We start from the raw sequence: 6,000 nt of genomic DNA, 5'->3' as shown, positions 1-6,000 counted from the left end.
TCGGCGCGGCACTGACTCGCGGCCGCGCTGGGGGATTGCGACGACGACGACGAGTCGCACCGCTACTCGACTTGGGCGAACGGACAATTCGCAACTCTGAATAGGTACCTACGTAACGTAACTTAACTCCATAATATTTTATAGTTTCGTAACAGTGTTACTCGATAGTGCGCCGTTCGAGTCTAATCGATGTCACGATTTCGGGAGCGGTACTATTAACTCAAAGCTTTCGATGGAACGTTCCACGGAATTGGGTGACGAGTGGCGTCTGGACTTATGAATATTCAATTTTGTGGTAATGAAAAGTCGCTTCGCGTTTTCTTCGATGACTGGTTAGTAATCAGCGCTTTTTGTCGCTGCCTGAAATTGCGTAGTTCCAGGAAATAGGGGGGTTTGCGAACATGTTCTGCTCCGTGGCTGCATTGTGTGACATGTCTGGAAATTCAATTTAACTTCGCCTCTCCCAGGAGATGTATTGTATCAAGAGCTCTTAGTACTTTCTGATGCAAGAACGCATTATGCATATGAATATGGTCGCTTATGTAGGGATTGTGTTTTGATAAATGTTCTGTGGTACGTAAATGTTAGTAGTAGTAAAAAGTAAATGTAGTGGTTGTTTGGTTACTAAAAATGTGTTTTTTTATTATTATTAGTAGACAGCAGACGGGGTAGACAGAGCCAGCAGCATCGAAAGACTGACAGGCCACGTTCAGCTATTTGGCTTTAAGATAGAATTGAGATTCAAATAGTGGCAGATTGCTACCTCATCGCCTAAAGGAAGAATCCCAAGAAGCCCACCCCTTAGTCGCCTTTTACGACATCCATGGGAAGGAGATGGAGTGGTCCTATTCTTTTTTTTCTATTGGTGCCGGTGTATGTATGTATGAAAAGATTTTTTGCTCACACCTCCAGCGTTATCATTGTACACGATTTTTATCTTACTTAGCCACTAATTTGCTTATGTTTCTGTGACTTTAATTAACACATTTTTCACAACGTTAAATTAAAAAGAAAATGCATGTTATTTTGATACGCTTGATAGAAAACTTGGCGCGCAGAATGTTAACGCAAAATGCGCAGTTAGACGATATAGGCTGGGTCCAGACGAGTTCATACCGCGCCAACCTCTTGAAAAGACTGAATGACCACGTTCAGCTATTTCTCCCAATGATAGAATTGAGATTCAAACAGTGACAGGTTGGCAGCCCATCGCCTAAAAAAGAATCCCAAGTTTGTAAACCTATCCCTTAGTCGCCTTTTACGACATCCAAGGGGGAAAAAATTGAGTGGTCCCATTCTTTTTTGTATTGGTGCCGGGAACCACACGGAACTAAACGATTTTAGGACCACCAATTTTAGGACCTAGGTCTACTTATTTGCCAGGTGCAATTCTGTGTCTGTCTGAACCAAGCCTTAGGCACCACGGTAACCTTGCGATCGCACGAAACATTACGCTAAGTGAAACACATCACATTTAGGATTATTTACGAAGGAGATTTACGTCTGCGATGAAGGAAATGCTCATTTATGAAATACTAGAGGCCGCCCGCGACTTCGTCCGCATGGAAACCCTATCAATCCCGCGGGAACTCTGGGATAAAAAGTAGCCTATGTGTTATTCTGGGTCTTCAGCTACCTACATACCAAATTTCATGGTAATCGGTTCAGTAGTTTTTGCGTGAAAGAGTAACAAACATCCATACATCCATACAAACTTTCGCCTTTATAATAGTAGTAGGAAGTAGGATTCTCTTGATTCTAATACCTAATTAATTTTTCCGAAATCCGTTTTGGTTGTAACGTGAAATTTGTAAACTAAAATCGAGATTTGGAATCCATTTTGCAATGTTTAAGTTTTGGTTTTTTTTTTATTCACATTTCATAACATAACATATAATTACTTCTATATCGCTTGCGGGGTAGATAGAGCTAACAGTCATCAAAAGACTTAAACGACCACGTTCAGCTGATTGGCTTAATGATAGAATTGAGATTCAAATAGTGACAGGTTGCTAGCCAATCGCCTAAATAATTAATGCCAAGTATATAAGTACATAATAAGCCTATTCTTTAGTCGCATTTTACGACATCCATGGGAAAGAGATAGATTGATCCTATTCTTTTTTCTATTGGTTTTTTCAATTCGTTTTTTTTTGTTTAATAGTAGCAATTCGTTCATGTTTTTTAATGTAGACAATGTGCATTCGTCCACGATTTAGATTTAAGAGATCTATATTTGTAAATTGACGTCCGATGAAAATGCTGCAGTGTAGTTTGTTCCGCCGCTTCTTCTACACATGCGCTTTGGAAGCGGTAGTAGTTATAATTAGATTTAAGTTATGTGACGTCATTAAGTGATACCTTGTATCCAATTTTGAAAATAAATCTATTCTATTCATCAACAATTTTGTAGACCAAATCTATTTTAATATAGGTAACACACTGGAGAGGAGCCCGGGGTAAGCCCTTGACCATGACCCCCGGATTGGGTCAAGTGTGTGATTATTTATCAGTAATCAATCAGCAGCAAAGTGCCGTGTGGTTCCCGGCACCAATACAAAGAAGAATAGGACCACTCCATCTCTTTCCCATGGATGTCGTAAAAGGCGACTAAGGGATGGGCTTACAAACTTCGGATTCTTCTTTTAGCCGATGGGCTAGCAACCTGTCACTATTTGAATCTCAATTCTTTCACTAAGCCAAACAGCTGAGCGTGGCCTTTCAGTCTTTTCAAGACTGTTGGCTTTGTCTACCCCGCAAGGGATATAGACGTGACCCTATGTATGTATTTATGTTTTGATTTATATAAATTCAAAGTAATCACCACATTTCGCACGTTTCGAAGCAATGTCGTGCTGTGATAAAAATCTAAGTTTTTGCTGTTATTATACCCTGTTGTCGTACATACATATATTGCAAAACCTTGTTTTACTCGTGTCGGAACACGTCGGAACACGGTAAAGCTATATGCAAATAGGCGTCTTTGGGGCGAGACGAAGCGTTAGCCTAAACTCATAATATCACTTGTTTGACGTCAACTTCGTGATAAATAAACATGTGTACCTATCTATACAACTTAAACTTGCCGTGTGGTTCCCGGCACCAATACAAAAAAGCATAGGGCCACTCCGTTTCTTTCTGGATGTTGTTAAGGCGACTAAGGGATAGGCTCATAAACTTGCGATTCCTTTTTTTAGGCGATGGGCTAGCAACCTGTCACTATTTGAATCTCAATTCTATCATAAAGCCGGCTTAATGATTGAATGATTGATATGAGAGTCAAATAGTGACAGATTGCTTGCCCATCGCCTAAATGAGGAACCCCACGTACATACGCCTATCTCTTAGTCGCTTTGTACGACAACCATGGGAAATAGATAAAGTGATCGTATTCATTTTTTATATTTGTGCCGGGAACCACACGGCACAGAAACCAGACTACCACGTGTATAATCAAAGTTGGAAGTAGGAATTTGTGTCAAAATCGTCAAATTCAAATTCAAAATTTTTATTCATTATTATAGGATACTTCATATCGCTTAATAATTGTCAAATCTTTTGGTTTAACAAAATTGTTTGACATCAAATAAATTACTTAAAACTAAGCTCACTGCCGCTTCCTCAAATTAAAATATAAATCCATTCATTCTATGAATGTTATGAAAAAAACAGCGCCGTAAAAATGTATTCATTGAAACATGAAACTAGCGAATTCTATATCAAGGAAGACGCGAGGGCGGAGTGTTCCTGGAATTATACTCCCTACTGCGATCTACTCGTAATTACGCTATTTTTACCGCGATAGAAACTTTAAAAGGATTATCAATATCATTTTTAATTAATATTGAATGAAATGAGCGCCATTATAAAAAGAAAGCGACGAATTTTACGCCATCTACAAAAACCGATATTAGAACCACATATACATATATTCATAGTGACGTCTTGCGGGGTAGACAGTCCAACAGTCCTGAATGATCCTGATAGGCCACGTTCAGCTTTATGATAGAATTGAGATTCAAATAGTGACAGGTCGCTAGCCTTATTAGCTATCGCCTTAAATAAGAATCCCAAGTTTATAAGCCTATCCCTCAATCGTTTTTTACGACTTCCATGGGGAAGATATGGAGTGGTGTTATTCTAAAGTGGCACCACGCGGCACTTTGATTCAATAAAGGAAGTAATCGTACAACCATATCTATACTCATATTATAAAGCTGAAGGGTTTGTTTGTTTGTTTGTTTGTTTGTTTGAACGTGCTAATCTCAGGAACTACTGGTTCGATTGAAAATTTCTTTTTGCGTTGAGTAGACCATTTATAGAGGAAGGCTTTAGACTATATACGAGTAACATCACGCTACAACTTTTAGGAGCGAAGAAATAGTGGAAAATGTGAAAAAAAAAACGGGGAAAATTGTTCATCCTTGAGGGCTTTAATGATGCCTTAAATAACTATACCACGCGGACGAAGTCGCGGGCACAGCTAGTACAATATAAATGTATAAAAACTTAAAAGATAATAATGTTAATCATTTACTAATCTATACTAATATTATAAAGCCGAAGAGTTTGTTTGTTTGAACGCGCTAATCTCAGGAACTACTAGTTCGAAATAAAAAAATTATTTTTGCGTTGAATAGACCATTTATCGAGGACAGCTTTAGGCTAAATAACATCACGCTGCAACTTTTAGGAGCGAAGAAATAGTGGAAAATGTGAAAAAAAAAACGGGGAAAATTGTTTATCCTTGAGGGCTTTAATGATGCCTTAAATAACTATACCACGCGGACGAAGTCGCGGGCACAGCTAGTACAATATAAATGTATAAAAACTTAAAAGATAATAATGTTAATCATTTACTAATCTATACATACATACATACATAAAATCACGCCTCTTTCCCGGAGGGGTAGGCAGAGACTACCTCTTTCCACTTGCCACGATCTCTGCATACTTCTTTCGCTTCGTCCACATTCATAACTCTCTTCATACAAGCTCGGCGGTTTCGGGTACTTTTGACCTGACCCTTTACCAGGACGTCCTTAATTTGATCAAGATACGTTCGTCTAGGTCTTCCCACTCCGACCTTTCCCTCCACACTCTCCTTGTATATCTGCTTAGTCAACCTGCTTTCATTCATCCTCTCCACATGACCGAACCATCTTAACATACCCTTTTCTATTCCTGTAACTACATCTTCTTTCACATCACAACATTCCCTTATCACGCTGTTCCTTATCCTGTCACTCAATTTCACACCCATCATACTCCTTAACGCTCTCATTTCCACTGCATTTATTCTGCTTTCATGCTTCTTTTGCCATACCCAACTTTCACTCCCATACATTAATGTCGGGACCAACACGCCCCTGTGCACAGCCAGTCGAGCCTTTTTGGATAGTTTCTGACTGCTCATAAAGGCATGCAAAGCTCCATTCACCATGTTCCCCGCGTTCACTCTCCTTTCAATATCACTATCATACTTGCCATCTGATGTAAACTTTGATCCTAGATATACAAACTCTTTCACTTGCTCCACTTTTTCTCCTCCAATCAAAATATTACATGCTGTCATTTCTTTCTCCATTTCAAAAACCAGTGTTTTAGTTTTACTTACGTTCACTTTCATTCCTTTCTCTTTTAAAGCTTCATGCATACAGTTTACCATCTCCTGTAACTCCTCCGCTGATGACGCCAGTATAACCTGATCGTCGGCATAGAGCAGACATTTGACGAGTAACTCATTCATCCTTAATCCACTTTTAGACTCTTTCAAATCTGTCAAACAGCTATCCATAAATAGGTTGAACAGCCACGGTGACGCAACACATCCTTGCCTAACGCCTTTCTCAATCTTAAACCACTCAGTGTGCGCTCCGTTTATCCTGACACAAGCACTCGAATCCTCATATAAGGATTTCAGTGCTCGTATTAAGAGACTGCTCACCCCATGCATAGAAAGTGCTGACCACAATTCATTCCTCTCAACTCTGTCATAGG

Source organism: Amyelois transitella, chromosome 9 (assembly GCF_032362555.1).
Source record: "Amyelois transitella isolate CPQ chromosome 9, ilAmyTran1.1, whole genome shotgun sequence".
Taxonomy (NCBI): Eukaryota; Metazoa; Arthropoda; class Insecta; order Lepidoptera; family Pyralidae; genus Amyelois; species Amyelois transitella.
This window is presented reverse-complemented; position numbering follows the sequence as displayed.